The sequence below is a fragment of the Bombus huntii genome, chromosome 8 (genome assembly GCF_024542735.1).
Source record: "Bombus huntii isolate Logan2020A chromosome 8, iyBomHunt1.1, whole genome shotgun sequence".
Classification (NCBI taxonomy): domain Eukaryota; kingdom Metazoa; phylum Arthropoda; class Insecta; order Hymenoptera; family Apidae; genus Bombus; species Bombus huntii.
The window spans coordinates 10,151,106-10,168,843 of NC_066245.1; the positions used below are offsets into that span (position 1 = coordinate 10,151,106).

The 17,738-nt window shown below is 45.0% G+C and overlaps 1 protein-coding gene and 1 long non-coding RNA gene across 2 annotated transcripts in view; both read left to right on the top strand.

The window, feature by feature from the left end:
- LOC126868320 (homeobox protein SIX3) overlaps positions 1–17,738 on the top strand; it is a 54,215-nt gene that overhangs the window by 17,658 nt on the left and 18,819 nt on the right. The gene's annotated exons all lie outside the window — the stretch shown is intronic.
- LOC126868349 (uncharacterized) lies at positions 9,104–9,771 on the top strand. The gene is made up of 2 exons (XR_007690593.1): positions 9,104–9,260; positions 9,333–9,771. It is a non-coding gene; the product is annotated as an uncharacterized LOC126868349 (long non-coding RNA).

Sequence of the window (17,738 nt, forward strand, 5' to 3'; positions counted from 1 at the left end):
TTTGTAGGACGTATGTACGAAAGCTTTCGCGTGTGACTTCGCGCTTGGTTCTGCTCTCGAAGCTTACGTTAAACCGTTTAACGTTAAACTTGGATTGTCGAAAATTGTGGATCTTTGAAGCCGACACAATGTTATAGGAACACTAAATTTATACCGAGGATTAATATTAAAATAATGAAATATTTATTTCATGAACGATTCCTTATATATTCATCGATACACACTTGCACGCGTCTCAGCACTTTCTTCTATACCCGACTGTTAACCGACTCTTAACCGACTCTAGAGTTTACATTCCTTTGTTTTCGATACACTGCGAACACACGTATTTCCACACACTGATATTCACATACAAGTATCTCTACTACGCATTTAACCTAGTCCAGCACAGAAAATTATACATATCTCAACATGGATCTTTCTTGAAAATCTACGTATACCTGCCAATGACGCAAAGAGTTGCAACACCAAAAAGTATAAACGTAAAAGCAGACGAAAGTATCGAACGTCCACGACGGTGATTTTCAGTTGGAAATAAGAAGCTATGACGGAGCTTGCGTACGGAGCGTGAGAGTAATCTGACGCGATAAAATAAGCCGCCACGGAATGATTACGTTACCGCGTAGAACTATAGGACGCCACTTGGGTCGATGAATCTTTAATCCTCTTTAACGCGGCGACGAAACGACCGAGGAACCGCGTCGAAATCAAACGGTAATCGGCCGTGAAACGCTAGAGAGAGCGTGTTTTGGTAAAATTCAGCGTGCGCTGGGTAGAAGTCGGAGACGCGGTGGCCGCCGATAAATTCGACGATTACGGTGTGTGTAGAGCGCACAATAGCCGGGGCGGCCACAGAATCGCGAGGCAGATCGGCACGTACATTAAATAATACGTCTTCATTACACGTCGATGGAACAGGTCGCGTGGCATAAAAGAGCCGTCGAACATCGTGGTACTGCCCACTAGGATGACTTTTTCTGTCGACCAGCCACGTTAGACGTGTTCGTTTTTCTTTTTTCACTCGTATAGCCTCGAGTCGCCAGCGAGAAAATTGAATGTCGACGTCGATTCCCTCGTTGTTTCGTTCTTTCTTCGTCTCTTTTTTTTTTCTTTTCTTTTCTTTTCTTTTCTTTTCTCCCCCTGCCGCTAGTACCACTAGTAGTCGCTTTTATTCGTCGTCGTCGTCGTCGTCCGCCGCTCCTATTATAAAGTATAATACGTAATACCGGACTCGGTGTTTCCCAGATTATCGTCGCTCGGCCAAGACGCGATACCCTACGCCTCGCGTGTCAATTAGACACGGTATATGAGGTTACAAAGTATGCCAGGTCTTTGCACCGCGCGTACTAGCCTCGTCAAGCCACGACATCGTTTCCGATCGTTAGGTAAAGTCGACCGGACGAGAAGCGATCTGCGTTCGACTCGTCAAAGACACCACCGCTATTTAACTTCAGACTGAGAATTACGCCGAGGTTTCATCCACGCTATGCCAGTTCGAATTTCCATGATAAAGATCGAGAGTACGAACTACCGAAGGAACGAACAAAGGTCCGCACGAAAGGCGTCTGTCAGGCGAAGGATGATACCAGTTACAGGTGGTCGTCGCGATTCCTTTACGAATTGTTACGCGATATATATACACACAGATGTTCGTAGTTACCGCACGTACATCGAAATTTAATCGAGTGTTTTCTGATAGAATTCGATACGATAGACGCCTATAGCAAGGGTGAATATCTCAAATTAGAATGCACCGTAGGCACGTTGATACACGCTGGTGAAAGCGACGCGACGATCGGAGTATCTCGTTCGAACTGTTCGAATCGGATTCAGGCGATTAATATATATTCGTACTACGACACGTCTGAATATTTGTTTTTCAACGTACACTAAGATAGCGGAATTTGATTTGATCGAAGCGATATTTCGTAGAGGAGAATCGCTTTACCATGACCATCGCGATCTTCAGATCTAAGGGAGTGTTATCAAAAGCTGTGTGCAAAAGCGTAAATCTTTACAAGCGGAACTGGATGAAAATCTAATCGAATATATCGGTCGTGTTACATTTCCGTGCTCTGCTGTATGTTTCAACCTCGCTGATTCAGTTCGAATTTCCACGATAAAGATCGAGACAGCGAAAGTTCGCACGGTAAGGTGTTTCTCGTCAGCAGGGAAGGACGATCCTTAAAGTGGCCTTCGCGAATTGTTCCACGCGACAGCATATCGTTACGCGTTACGGTAAGACGATAGTCCCGTTGCATTTATTACGCGTTTCGATTGGTCTGCGGATTAAGTCGTTCAGGTGGCCGGCGGCTATTGTTTGTTAAGGACCAGGACATGCAAATGAGGAGTTCAGTCGGTGAAGTGGTCATGTGCGTTTTGATTGGTTCGTCGTTTCTCGGCTGTTTTCCTTCCCTGCAGAGTCTATCAAGCCGAGCACGCAGTAAATCTCGAACCGAGCTGCTCCTTTTTCCTGCGGTGGCTCAATTCGTGGCCGCGGTGATTGCACGCTGCATAAATTACTCGACTGCAACAACCGATTAACGGCCACCGGTGCACCACGGCCGACGATTACACACAGTTTTGTTCGCTTGGTCCCGCCGATCGCCAGACGATTAATCCTCTCGTCATTTATCTTAGCCCGTTCCGCAAAAAGGCCCACCTCGATGTGTGTCGCGATGCAGCTGACTTCGTTCGAGGAATCCTCGTTACTCGGGATATCAGATGTGCTTGAACACGTTGAATTTGCAGACCGAATATGTAATTCGCGTTACGCGTATATATATTTCACTTACTTCTTCATTAACCGACATAAGTCATTTGATATCAGATGCACGGTAAAGAGGGATTAATTGGAGCGAAGAAATACAAGAGAAGATAAAAAAGCGGAGCCACATCTGTGTCACTATAATTATAATGATAAATCTATTAACCGGTGAAGACCAGTTAACTCGTCGTTAGAATTATCGACGCAATTATAGCGCATGAATTTGAATCGAGGATCGTCGTACGCGTGATCCATTCATCTGCGTGCGAAACAAAATCGACTCGATTGCAATTGATATCGATCGTGTCTTTATATTAATTTTCAATTTTCTAATTCGAGAGGCATCGTCGTAAAAGATGGCTCGGTTAACGAGCTAAGCGAACGAAGCTCGATACGGTTACGACGAGTTATCGTTGAAAGTACAGTTGCACGCTTGAAACGAAGGTTTTGAAAGACGTGGTAGATCCACGAAAAAAGCTTAGACACGCTTCCGTAAATGTCGTTGGACGCGTACATCTTGTTGATTCAGTCAGCTATTTTATGTATTTCGCGTAAGTAGGTACTTTGAAAGGATGCAGGGTTGGCTGTAAAGAAAATTGATTAAAGGATGGTAATTTACGCGGATGCGTTTGCTGTCATAAATGATAGTGAAAGATAGACATACACAGCGGCCTTTTCCAACTTTGTTTCCTCTTCAGTGCATGCAGAAATTTATGATATCATCGCGAGTTGACTCGTCTTTACTTGTAGTACGGTTAATGCGGGTAACGGGAAGTCAAGAAGGTTTATCTTTCGTGCAACCCGGCTGATGTTTTCAACATCGACGACCACGGTGTCTCGAAACACTTCAGGATATCATTAGCTGTATAATTATGCCGTGGCACACTAATGACTTAGGGGCAGCCTGGTGATTTCAACGTCTCGTACTCCGTTCTGTGGAAGGCGCCACGCGAGAGGAAGATAAAAAACTTATTGGAATGAAATAGTCAGCGGCATTAACACCAGAACCACTGATCTGTAATATAGCATGATGAGAAAAAAAAAACCACTCACGGATAATTATAATTAAACTCGTGCAATGAAAATCCATAAGTATATATAATTACGTTTCTATCTCGATAGAAGTCAACGTTAATTTCGTTGCGAGTACTTGCCTGTGTATTTTAGTAATCGCGAGGAATTAAAAATTCCTACGTCTAACATTATAACGTCTTCGAACACGCTGTTTCGATTTTATACAAAGTCGCAGACGCTAATGCGCCTGGTTGAAAATAAAACGTAAACCCGAGCGTCTAATAAACGTCGTGCGTGGACATTATAAATAATGACTTGTTTTAAAAGGGACCTGGAAAGTATCACTTTCAACGCGTTCAGTCATACACTGAACTCTACTACTGTGGTCCCCCGGTGGCCGCGAGACGGCCGCGTTCTTAAAAGGCAGTAAATCACGCCTTCCTTTTTATCCGCCACCGAGGCCGCTGATTGTGCCATACATAAAATTACGATAAATTCATAAGGTTTCTCGTGCTGTCATGACCCGCGGCGGTCGATTGTTCCCGGATGCTAATAGCCGAGCCGCACCATCTCGGTGGGTGGTGCCACCGATTGTCAACGAAATGGATCCGTATTGTACGCGTCTCGTGCAACGAAACAACAAAAGTAACAAGTACGGTTTGAACCTTCGGTATTCGAGTTGATAGAGATACGGTTTAGACGAGAGAATTCTGGGGTGAAAGTACGGTTATTTCTACGTACGACGATTATCCTGTGACTCGGACGGAATATTTGTCAACAACGGTAACGCGAGATGAGACGTAACGCTTGTTTAATTGCTTGTTAAATTAATATCTTCGATATCGCTAGATGACAGAAATTGATCGAAATAACGTTGGATATAATTTAGAATAGCGTTAAATTGGACGGTTAAATTACATTTAATTTATGAGCCATTTATAAATTCTCTTTTTTCTTCTTTCTCTTTTTGATAGCGTAAATGATTCGAAGCGAAAATGCCTTTGACAGTTTTGCTTTTATCGATCTTTGCTAATATTTGCATTACCAATTTCTCAGCTCTAAACTATTTTTGTTTTCGTCTCTAATCCCTCGTTCGGTACCAATTTACTCGCACCGCGTTAAAGTACGTGATATTAATTTCATGTTAGAAGTAGTGGAAAAAACGTAATCCGACTGATAAAAACATAGTTGGGTTAATAAAACGTTTGCATAGTGGAATATCACGTGGTAAAACATGCTCGGATAATGAAGGCTCTACGATGTAATAATATAAAACAGAGACCGTTATCTAGAAAATGTGCAATGTACCGATTAAACGAACGCGTGATTTCGATCAGTTAATTTCGGGAAAGTTAGTTGATCAAGCGTGAACCAGTTTTTTAAAAAGGAGAGACGGAGAGAGATAGAGAGAGAGAGAGAGAAAGAGAGAGATAGACAGAGAACGGAGAAACAAGAATATCACGAATCTGAAAATTGTCGAGCATCTAATTACATATAGATGATATCTGCAATTTCTGTTCGCTCAAGAAGTACCGCAAGAGGGACGCGAGAACAGACCGGATTATAATTTCGCTGGGAAACTAGTTTGATTAATGTTTCGCCGATCGCCGACAGCTCTAAACGTTGTAGTCGACTATGCGATATCTATTAAAACCCGATAGGAATTACGCGCCATTAATTAACCGGATCGCTGAACCTTTGCGTTTGATCATTTTTGATTTCGCGTGTCTCGGTTAAGTAAGTTGCCGTAACACGAGCGAGACATTACGCAATCTGCTTTTAACTTGGAAGATCGCAGTCGAGTGTTTCCTTCGATACTCAAACGAATATTCTTGCAACAAGAAACGCCGGTAATTTGTCAAGAGGGTAGCTCGATGGATATGACGAGAACGAGGCGTAAATTGAAAATACGTAACGTTAGTTTCGACGATTCGTGCGTTTACGAATTATCGAATTCCTCGAGAACGTTGCGAAGCTTGGAAATTCGAGCGAATAAATTTTCAAGAATCGTTGGGTCGTAGGCGAGACCTTGATAAACGCACGATTAGACGGGGAGCACGCGTAAATCAAACGATGGTCCCGGTGTATCGGTGCAGAGGGGTGGCGCGAGATGAACGTCGTTAGTCCGGCACAATACTGTTTTGACGGTGTAACAAAAGACAGGCCGGCCCGTGAGCAGACAAATGACCGTGGATCCGAGAACAAATGACAGTGGCTGTCCAAACGTGAACGCGGCTCTTTTGTGAACGCACCTCATTACCGGCTGCTCGAAATTTTTCATATCCGCACGTCCTGACGTCCGCGGCCTCGCGTTCAAGAAAAATTGATCGTCGCTCGTGCCCGATACCGGATGGAGATCCCTCACCATTACTACCATACGTTCTCGTCTCTCTTCGAACCGACACGAACCTGTCCTGATCAACGCGTAGGATCGAAAAGATACGAGCGTGAATCGTGCACGAATGGGATCGTTCGGTTTGCCTTGCCATCGAAGCACGTTCGTTTAGGAATCGAGTGAAAGCGGTTGAATCGGTCAGGCCACGATTACATTCCGAGAATGAAACAACCGTCACTGACGAGTAGGAAAAATGGTTACTTGTAGCGGAACGTTCGTTACATGGAGAAGGAGACGTCGTAGCCGGAGTTGGAGGATATTTGTCTTTTTCATTGAAAAAGTCGAGGCTGCTTGTGAAATCTCAGCCTTATGTTGCGACTCTTGGCGGCGGGACGAAGACGAGACGCATACGCAGACACGTTACTGCTCGCAGAGGGCAAATAAGCGTCAAATGAAGCGTGCTTGAAGATCAAACGAGCGAGCAAACACGAAACAAGTGACGGGGCGTTAACGTGTCCCCGTTGGAAAAACATCGCCAGCTACCGGTCGTGTAATACCACGCTTTGCCTACCGGATTACCATTTGGACTAATCCCGCCTCCGTCGCGACTACGACCGTCAAGAAACGCAAACATACACCGTGTAAAATAGAAAACAACCGCGTCCGAGGGTGAGGTAAGAGGATAGGTTTAATCCTTCGCCGAGAGAAATCGTCATCTGCTTGTCGATATAAATCTGTGATACAGTCTAACGTGCTCGAAATTATCAACGGAATATATAATTCCTTTTCTACGTACTAAAGCTACTTTATCGAAAGCCGCGTTACGGCCAGGGTGGCAAAAAGTATGGCGAAAAACAGGCTGAAAACTTTGAACGGACGACAGTTGGCAAATGCGAAATTCGAAATTATAAGCAATTTAGCGATTCGAAGTTCCCGTCGTCGAAGATCCGATAGTTTGGAGGAGCATATGATAAACTTCAAAGGTGACTATCAAGAGGCACGACGATCTCCTCGAAGAGGATCGTAAGCGCGACGACACTCGTGAACGCAGAACCTCGCGATTAAACACGTGTCCGAGTGTTTTATTTGCTCGTCAAAAAATGTCTAACAGACGAGATTTGACAGCCCTGGTGTCGATGCAGGCGCGTCGATTTAAGAAACAGTCGTACGACTGTGAATTATTATCCTCGCCAGCCACGACGAGATACAGCATATTCGCATATTCGCTCTTCCCAATTCTGCAATCGAAATATCTCCTGCCTACGCCGAGCGACACTCACGCTAAATGAAGACACGCCTAGAGCGTTAATCATTCCCGGTGTCGTCTTACGATCGTCGTCGCGTCTATGTTCCGCCTACGCTCTCACGGCTAGAAAATCTGCAAACCGTGGTACCGCTCGACGTTGTCGAGCCGTCCAAGATAACCGGTAACAACAATTACGCGAGTAATCGAACGAGAAGAAAATGATAGATAACGGGTCCGGTAGTCTTCGTCGTAGGTCCGAACACGGCCCACGGAATTCGTGTTAATCGTATGCCAATGGGTGGACGATGATCGGCGGGGTTGCTGGTGTACAAGTCGCGCGTTACTTGTCGAGTCATCAAACAAAGATGGCCGCCTGGTTCCTGCGGCGTCGAGTGCCATATTTGTAAAACAAAGAGGAGGCTAGGGAACACGGGTTGGCGGCCATTTACATAAATATGTGCAGTTTCTGTGGATTCATCTATAGCGAGGGGTACCGCGGCGATTCCTCCTGGGGATTGCTCCTTCTCCGCGTGATTAACTTGTCACGAAACGCTGTAGTCACGTCTCGAGCTATTTATTAGACGGATAAGGATCGGCGGTGAACGCGTTCGCGCCCGCGCCAACCGCTCCTTCCAGACGAATCGTGAGCTTCACAGAGGAGAACCTCGGCTAGCGATGACGGCCAACTCTTCGCAGTTGCGCCAAGGTCTCTCTCTCTCTCTCTCTCTCTTTCTCTCTCTCTTGCCCTGTCTCTAACCTTCGTCCTATTCGGGGCTATTCGATATCCTAAACGGATACCGGCTAGAAAGTCGATTCGTTATCTCTCGGATTGGCTTCTTCTCGCGTACATTTCCGCCATCATTCTTCTCTACTAAACGGTCATCGTATCTTTCCTGCATTAGTCGCGGAGACAATCTTCCGACTAGGAAACGAAGTCTTTTAACCCTTGGTATCGACAAACGAGCCTTAGCCGCGGATACGCGTTAAATGAAAACGTTCCACGGGAACGTTTCAGTAAGAAGAGATCCGGTAAGAAGATAAGAATACTCGGCGAGGAGACGAAGAGCGGTAGAACGGACATTGTTAGCGTTGTTTCGTTTTACTTCGTATCTAGCTGCTGATAAACAGTAACGCCGACGGTGGCTCACCAGAAACGATAATTTAAACGATGACTCTCGGCTTCCTCGCATTCAATTACTAAATAATTGACGGGGAGGGTGAAGGAAAGCTGGGTACGCGGCGGAAAGAGACGCGGAGGGGGTCGAAAGGGCTCTCGACGAACGCGCTCTCATGCGTCCTCTCTTTCTTCCGCGGGCGGATTCCCTCTCTCGGTCTCCGGTTCTCGGCCATTTCGCAGTCGAGGTGACGAGCGTGACTTATCTCCTGCAAATTATAATCCAATTTGCGATTATCGTCGTGCCATCGTGGCCGCGCGCAGCCTTTGGGCCTCGCTGAAGGACCAGATGGACGCCTCACCTCTGGCTGATTAGTAAGGGATAATTAACCGCGTGGCTGACGCGATTTGCGCGTTTCTCGACCACCTTTCGTTTCGAGAAAGACACACGGTGACACGCATATGATGTTCCGTGGTCCGAATCGCCACCACTCAGGCGCATAAATCTTCGCTACTTTTTCGGACGTCACCGCGACCAACGAAGCTAAATATGGCACCGACGTTGTTTCAACCGCCTCGCGTCTATTTAACGCGCTAACGTGCGAAACTGCGCGACCATACCGTAGTTGACTTCGTGGTTACTTGGCGAGTATATAAATACCAACTGCCAGTTTAATATCGAAAATTAATTGAGAATTTTAACAATTTTCATGCCGTTTAAACTTGTATCGTTTTGCTTTAAACGAACCTATTTGATCGAAATTTATACAGCTTTTCCAACAAGGTACACACTGTATTTATACCGCTGTATACTCTGCTATACCGCTCCGTTTTTTATCAAAATACGGTGTTTCAGAATCGGTGAATTATTCAGGTATACAACATGGTCGGTATCGTGAAAGCTTCGCTGTTGCAAAAGGTCGATCATCGTTGAAGTAATTACTTCGAGAAAAACTCTACATATTTACTTTCGTATATCCGTGACTTGGAGACCGTTCTTATCGAGAGAATAGAATTTAGCGAAAGAAAAAAAAAAAAATTCTAAGTAAGGAGGAATCCATATTATTGTACCCTTGAATATAAATTATGTTTTGGATTACAAGGTCTAGAAACAAAGGAGCTGTAAGTAAATTTCTGTCGCTGTTTCTCATAGATGTTTATCTAGAGCTACAAGGTTAACTTTCTTTGTAATGTCCTTTACTGTAAATATACGAACGTGTCCGCTTCTATCGTATCGTATCCCATCGCTTCTATCGAATTCTAAGACTATAAAAGCGAGGATCTTGATCAGCATACATTATACTTATACCTTTATTTATTTCGATACATTTTCCTATTACAAATTCATCCACTCGTTCTTCTATAGGTCAACCTCGACGATCACGAAAGTTAATAACTCAACTTTTAGAACCTTGCTTTCGCTACATTCCTGTTTCTACTTTAGGAAAAAAAAGTCGATATTAATATATAAATACAGAATATGTGTTGGAAAATACAAGGTTCGAATAGCAGATACAATTCATCTTACGATCAAATAATATCTTAAATTCCTATACCGAAAGAAGCTCCGTCACTGGATAGATCCAGCGTAACCAAGAAGCATCGATTTTTTCCCCGCTTCAATACCTTTCGATGTTCCATGATTAAGCTCCGCAGTCGTGCAGTCTCTCGGAAGATGAACTCGTAGATTCGCATTTCTCGCATACTTCGCGATCCATCTGTCAAATGGCGGGGCGAAAGGGTAGCCGTTCTTGCGGCGGCTACGTGCGCACGAAATCGCGGATGACACGCGGCGTCAAAGCGGAAAGCCGCGCGACGTAACTAGCCGGGAACGACAGGTGGCTCTCCGCGGGCATTTCCTGCTTCTCATCCCGCGAAATTGCGAGTCGCGTTTCAGCCACGGTGAAATTCGCCGGCCGATCAAACGACCGATCGAACAAGAAGAAGAGGAAGATGATAAAAGAAAGAAGAGGAGAAAGGAAGCCGCGAGTCAGACACGCCAAATCGAGCCTATCGAGATTCCATCGTTGCGAGACAACGTGACAGATTCCGTGCTTGAAATTTCTCCCGGTTGTTTTTGTAAAACAATTAGACGACGCGAGCTTCAGTTCAGTGGAGATTTACGCTTGACGTTTAACGAGACCTCGATAATCCCCGTTACCAACGTCGTCATTTACGCGAACGACTGCACGCCTGTTACAGCTACGTGGATCGCGGAAAGAAATCGCCGTCTCATTCGGTTGCCTTCGGGATGTAGCTTCGAGGTTGAAAAGGAGTGGAAGAAGAGACCGAAATGGACGCCTCCTCGTCTCGCGTTTCGTTACACGATCGTTATAACCTTCCTAACGGAGGCGTTTCTTGCCCGTGCACCGAATTATCCGGGGATCGTTATCGTTTGCTAACCTTTTTATCATCGATAGTAAGCAAAGTGGTGGTTTAATGGGTTGCGTTTTACGATTATCTAGTTTGAAAGGAACTCTTGCAACGCTACAGGCGCTCGTTCCAACAGCGCGGCTATAATCGCCGTTATCCATTCATCGACATACACGCTACGTATTTTTAGATACTTGCAAATTCGCGAAATTAATTCATTTATTTATTTATTTTACACGTTGTTCCGAGACACGCATTGGCATTCGTTTTCAGACGAGACATAGATATTTGGTGCATCTACTAAGTTTTCCATTAAGTTTTAACGAGATCGATAAAAAAACAAAGTCGATAAGAAAACAAAATTGTTGTTACATTATCATATTATACAGGGTGATTGGTAACTGGTAGTACGAGCTGAAAGGTGGTGATTCCACGCGAAAAAAGAAGTCGAAAATATAGAATAAACATTTTTCGTTCCAGGCTCTGTTTTCGGCTCGGTACGCGTGCACTTTATCGCGTCTCGTTATAACGGATCTCACTGTAGATTTAAAAAAAAAAATTAAAAAATCTGATAGAATATCTGATAGAATCAAAATGACACGGATGACGGAAAATTTACGATGTTAAATACTCACCAAACAGAATCTCATCGCCGCTCGTTATACGCTACTTGAATCAACTACGATAAAATACTATTTCCACGTGTGTTTGATTATACGGTCGAGACTTTGTACAATTGGCTTTGGATATCTTACTAATTACTCGGTTATTAGATGCTCGAACAAACGGATAAAAGTTGATAGAAGCAACGCGTGAATAGAAAAATACTCGTTACACGTAATATAAAGTAACCGGTGGTAGTTCTTTATCCGTTACGATGTTCTCTACAGGGCAAAGTGAATATTTTTTATCGGGCGAACGAGATCCGAAAACAATATAGACGGAGGGCCGCTAAAAAGCGCGATGGTTAACGGCAAACGAGCAGAAAGGGCAGCAAACCGCTATTAACGCCGGCCAGGCGAGCGAATGGTCCGCGGCTCCTAACAAAAAGGGCCACTTCCGAAGGCTGCAACGTCACATCCGCCATCGAAAATAGCCACGGGCCCCTAATTTACGGAGAAAAGCGAGGTTTTCGACCGAGGAAAAGATTCCACGCCGCGATAAGCTCCTGTTGCTCCGAATACGACGAATGCGTGAACGCTTCGTGACTCGCGTTATATACCTGTCTTCTCCTCTCCTTTAGCCTACAACGCGACTCTCTACCAACGACAGCACACCTCGACGCTACGGGGCAAACACCGGTTTTTAATCACTAGAACTCGCGGCAACAGTATTCGCGCTTTTTCCACCGTACGTTCTCGTAATACGATCGGCCGATCGAAGACCGAAGCAACCGAGACATTGCGCCGTGTATATCCGCGCGCTGGCGTTCGACGTCTACTAAAAAGCGATATTAATCCACCGGGATCGTTCTAAACCGGTTTTATCGTTTTGTCGAATCGAAATTTCTATACGCAACGCCATGGCACTAGGCCTGCGTGGCTTATATATTACGAACGAGACGCCTAGTTTCGCGAGACGTCCGCTCGTTCGTTCGTTTCTGGCTGCAGGTATTCGCGAGGGGAAAAATCCCGAGCAACTGCAACTAGGAGAGTGAAAAAAGAAAAAAGAAGAAAGAAGAAAGAAAGAAAAAGAGGACAGAAAACAAAAACAGGCATACATTTGCGCGCACAATGGGACCGGCGAGTAATTTCGTTCTCGCGTTACGCAAAAGCCTGCTGCTAATTTCGTAGCGAACGCCACTAGACGGCCAAGATACGAGCTCGTGGTTCACCTCTGGCTAGCTGGTTGTTCTAATTACAGCGGAAATGGAAAAGCGTATGTACGAATCCGTATATATCGTACACGTGCATGTACATATCGAAATATACCGACACCGTAGCCTGCGCTAGACTGGTCGATGGAAAAATCTGTCCTATATGCGAAACGTTAGGTGATATAGTAGCGACGAGTTGCGTAATAATTGCACGATCAAACGAGCGGGCCACGAACAAACGAGCGAGCGAACACTCGCGTACGAACGCGCGTGGGTATCGTTTAAAGCACGATTTCCTCCGCTCGCCTCTATGTACTTCCTGTCTGCGTGGAACGCGCGCACACCGTCCAACACTCCAGGCATTTTTCGAGTAATAGCACGGTGTAATTACCGGCGGACAAAGTAGCGATAATTACAGCCATGTTTTTAGATACGGTAGCCGTTTGCGATCCGCGTTACAGAAGGATTTATGGCAGGACTGTAAATTAACCGAGTGAAACGCAAAAACCAGCGAGTTGTCCTCTCGAGAAGAGAAGTGGCGGCAGATTCTAAAAACGGACGCTAGGAAAAATTCGGACGAGGCAGAGTCTCCAGCGACTACATGGATATCTTGTTATCAAAAACGTCGTTGCTACAGCCTCGTTATCGATCCTTGTCCAGGCGAACTAGTCAAAAATCGATGAGTCTACCACGGTATCGCAATATTCTTCGGATATGTTTGTTATCCTTTGAAAAGAACGAGATAATTTCACGATATTTCGCGACTAGCCAGAGTTAGTTTAACGTTTTTTGGAATAGCAATATTTTTTTTTTTTTTTTTTTTTTAAGTTAACGACGTATAGTTCGATGTATGCAATATATAAATGTATAATCGAAAGTTTGCACGACTAGAAAGTTGTACCATTTTGAAGAAATATCAAACACATTCTCGTACATACCCGGACTAAGCGCGAGGATGCAACAGCGATAAATATTTGGCGATCGTTAAAAGAACTAACGAGAACCCTGACTTATTAGTTAAACCGTGGAATCACCATCAAGCTTCAAAGGATCGTATTAAAATCGCGCGAGTCACTTAGCTATCTCGCTACTTCTCGCTATCAACGATGTCCAATGAGCGATCGATTCGGCCGTACAATCGGAAAAGAAAAAGAAAAAAACGCGCCGCTTTCAGCGTAATCGAGAAACCGGTCGGCGCCCGTCGGCTACATTGCAAAATCTCGAAAAATCAACCTGTCCCGCACCGAGAGCTACCCGGTGGAAACGCGTTTCAGGAGAATTCGCGTGATCGAGCCCACGATTGATACCGCTTTATACCCGGAGTTAATTACAAGTTGCAAGCCGCGGAAAGAATCAACGACAGCCTCTGACGTAACTGATGGAACCAGGATTAAAAAGGAGTCTCTCACACGAAACAGACGGTTGAGTTTTCGTCCCGGAAGCATCCACCGGGGCCTCCAACTTTGATTAATGCCGTGTATATAACTCTTCGTACATACGAAACACGTACGAAGAACCATCGACGATCCCTCGAGACGCGAAATTAATCGTGACCGGACGGTAGAGATAACGGGTTAATTAGTTCTTAGCTCGCGGCCTGGCCCCGCGTATACTTTCTTGGACCTTTTGTTCCGTTGTCCAGCCACCTTTCTCGCGTAAACACCCGACCGAGATACGATCTACGAGCAGCGTTTCGCACGCGCGTGTGCGCGAGCCGGCTCTAAAACGGTTTAAAAGCAGGCCCGCTGCTTCGTGAACAGTCGACGAAAGTGTGTAACCCGGGCAAAAACTGTAACGATCCAGCTGAGCTGGTAGAAATCTGCATGTAATCCAGCTACCGTGTTTCCAGGAAACAGGCCGGGACCGATCGAGCGGCCAGATAATTCGACGAAATTCTTTTGGGTAACCGGCTGTTGTATCGTTTTGTCAAGCTCTACCCTCTCTGATCGTCATTAAGCTTGTTGCGCGTACAACTCGTACGCGAGTATCATAAGTCGAACGCGTAACACCTCGTTTCGATGGTTTCCTTAAGCAGAAGGTGTATGCAGCTACATTCAAGAGTTCGTTGTACGGTTCTTTAGTTTGCGAGCGTGTTCGAACGATAAAAGTATAAGCTGGTGGACGCGACCTTAATGTTTGCCCGGTGCAATATGCAGCCGACATATATACGAAACGACGTGGCTGGTGTTAATGACGTCGTATCAACATGCAACGTTGTCAACCGGTAGCCAATGTCTTAACAAGGGCTCGGTCATTGCGCGAAATGTAATTATCCGGGAGCGGTGCGCAAATCGTTAATATTAAACACTAATGTTTCGATCGTTGGTCCGATACGTTTGTTCCATTCTCACGGCAAACGGTATTTTATATTTCCATGTTTATATTTCCAGTCGCCTTCCAGCCACCTTTTAGCTACCATCGTGCAAGGCTACTTCTACAGAAAGCCGCGTACTACTCACGTAGGACGTTAACAAAATTTGCACGAACAGGGTATTGCCTTGACTATTCGTCGCTGGAAACTAGAGGGAGCTTGAAGTGGCAAAGAAATAAAATGGAATCATGGTACCGAGATCGAAGGAGAAAGAAAGGACGAGAAAGACAGAAAGCTATCGGCAATTTACGCGGCCTCGATAATCGAGTTTCCCTGAAACGCGGAACTGACTCCTTTGCAAGGAGCGTACTAAATTCCGCCACGACGTCTAAGCAAATTATACGGCGTGGATTACTATTTATCGCATCAATACGATAACGTATCTCGCAAACGGAAAAAGTTCACCGTTACTCTTCTATCGAGCTTACGACGAAAATATCGAACGATAACGTAAACGTTCTTCTAAATTATATTCGCGAGAGGATGCTTCGATATTTCGAAGGTGGCTTTTGCGGAGTGTATTCCGGTCCGAGGAAAATCGGGATAGCGAGCTTATTAAATTTGACAGTCGAAGAAACCGGAACATTGAAAAGGGGCCAGGAATACGAAGCGGTGCGTGTTGTAACACAACGAGCAAACCATGGACGACGCGTATCCTGCTGCCTCGAGGGAGCAGGGATTTGCTAATTTCACTCAGGACACGCGGCTACGCGGCTCTCTGAAAATACACTCGCGATAAAGCGGTACGCGAGCGGTTCCCTTGGGAGACGACACTGGGATTTTGTTCCTTTCGAAACGACGAAGACTGCTGTGTCTTTTATCTTACAGTTGGTGTATATATCGAACGTATTATTATTCTCCTTATACTTTTATTATTATTATTATTATTCTAATACTTTATTATTATTCTCCAATACTTATTGCATCGATCGACAAACGATTTTTCCTATCAGATTAATGTGCGTCAATTTATAACGTCGCTATATCTCTGTGGCGGCACTCGACCACGGAAATTTCCAACGGCTTCGCGACACAAAGAGCTATACCTTCGAAGCTTAAGGCAGACAGGCCTAACGTATCATCGATATGCCTACGGTTCTTTAGCCGAATATTCGGAAGAATGCATACGCGGCAATCGTCGCGGACTTCTAATAAACGCGCGCGTACTGGGGATATCGAGGGACAACAACGAAAAGAATCTGTTTGGTTTGGAAGCAAAAGGTTCATTATGCCTCGAGCTGCGATGCGCAAAAGGTTACGCGAAGCCAACGCAATCAGAGAAACGGGTTATTCACTCTTGATAGTTCAGTGTTAATCGTTATTTGTTATTAATCGTTGTTAATCGTTAACCTTTGTTACTTGTTAATCGTGGTTGATCGTTATTTGTTGTTAATCGTTAAGAGTTTAATAAGCGTTATTGTTGAAAATCAAGAGTATTTCTCGTGGTCACCTTCACCGACGATCACCTCATCTCTTTCACCAAGTATACGTTAAACGAAATAATATTTACAGACTCGGTATCAAACATCTCAGATTAACTCTGTCTTATAAATGACATTTTCGCTGGACTCGTGATTCGCTGAAAAACGAAATCGAAAGGAAAGATTTTTCGGTCAAGGAGAGGAGAAGCTTTCTCGGCGACGTCTGATTCATCTCGATCTCATGATCGTCGTCGCCGAAGGGGAAGCTAGCGGTGAGTTGGAACACGAACGCCTGCCCGTTGCCGAAGAAGTATTCTCGAGATCGGTTAAAATTGGAAAGGTCCTCGCGTGGGGTCAATTCATTGTTGAAGAGGCTATTCTTGACGCGAAATTGCCTGAAATTGGTTTACACGGACACGGCCGACACGTCAGAAATTGATTCGCACTCTCTCCCCCTTCTTTGGTCCACCCTATGGGACACTGAATGCGTTTAATTTTTCTGCTCGGCTACGTTTATTCCCCATAGACTACCGTTCTATTCCTCATCGACGACAAGGCAAAAGAAAGATAAAAAAGAGAAAAAAGAAACAGAGAAAGAGATTCACACCGATGGACGTTGAAGTCTGCGAGGAATCTCGAACCTTCGTACCAACGCGCGTAATACGTTCGTAGAAATTTGTATTTTTAGTAATACCGAATTAAAAGTCGGTATACTTTGGCGAATCGCTACGTGTATCTACGCTCGATAGAGTAGCATGTTAATCAAGAAGAATTTCTTCGGTGTCTCGAAACGAAGCCGTGAAACGAACGTAATTTGGAAATGATAATGACGTGGAAGGTCGGTAATAAATCCGACGGGCGACGTCGCTGAATTTTCACGGGCCTGGTAATTTCCTCGCTTATTCTCTTTCTTCCCTTTCAGCAGCAGCAAAGAACAGAAGGAGTTTGCTCGAACGGACCGATTTCGGGGGTGACTCGTCGTAATGTCTTTAATTCAGCAGTCGTCGAGGACGCCTCTGCTTTCGTCTCCGGATCGAATTATCGTGGGGAATGAGAAAAATTAATAAAATGAATCAACAGTGAACGCCGTGGGGGGGCCTGCTCTTCTCGGAGTCTGCCGACAGAAATTAGCTAAACGGATTCTTTCTCGACGTGACTCGACTGTTGGCCGCTCGCCGCTCTCGACGTTGTTAATTCGAAATCGCGTCTAATCACTGCTAAATAATTGCCGGTGAATTCCAGCTTCTGCTTCGTTCCCGTAATTCATCGTTCAGTGGTAGC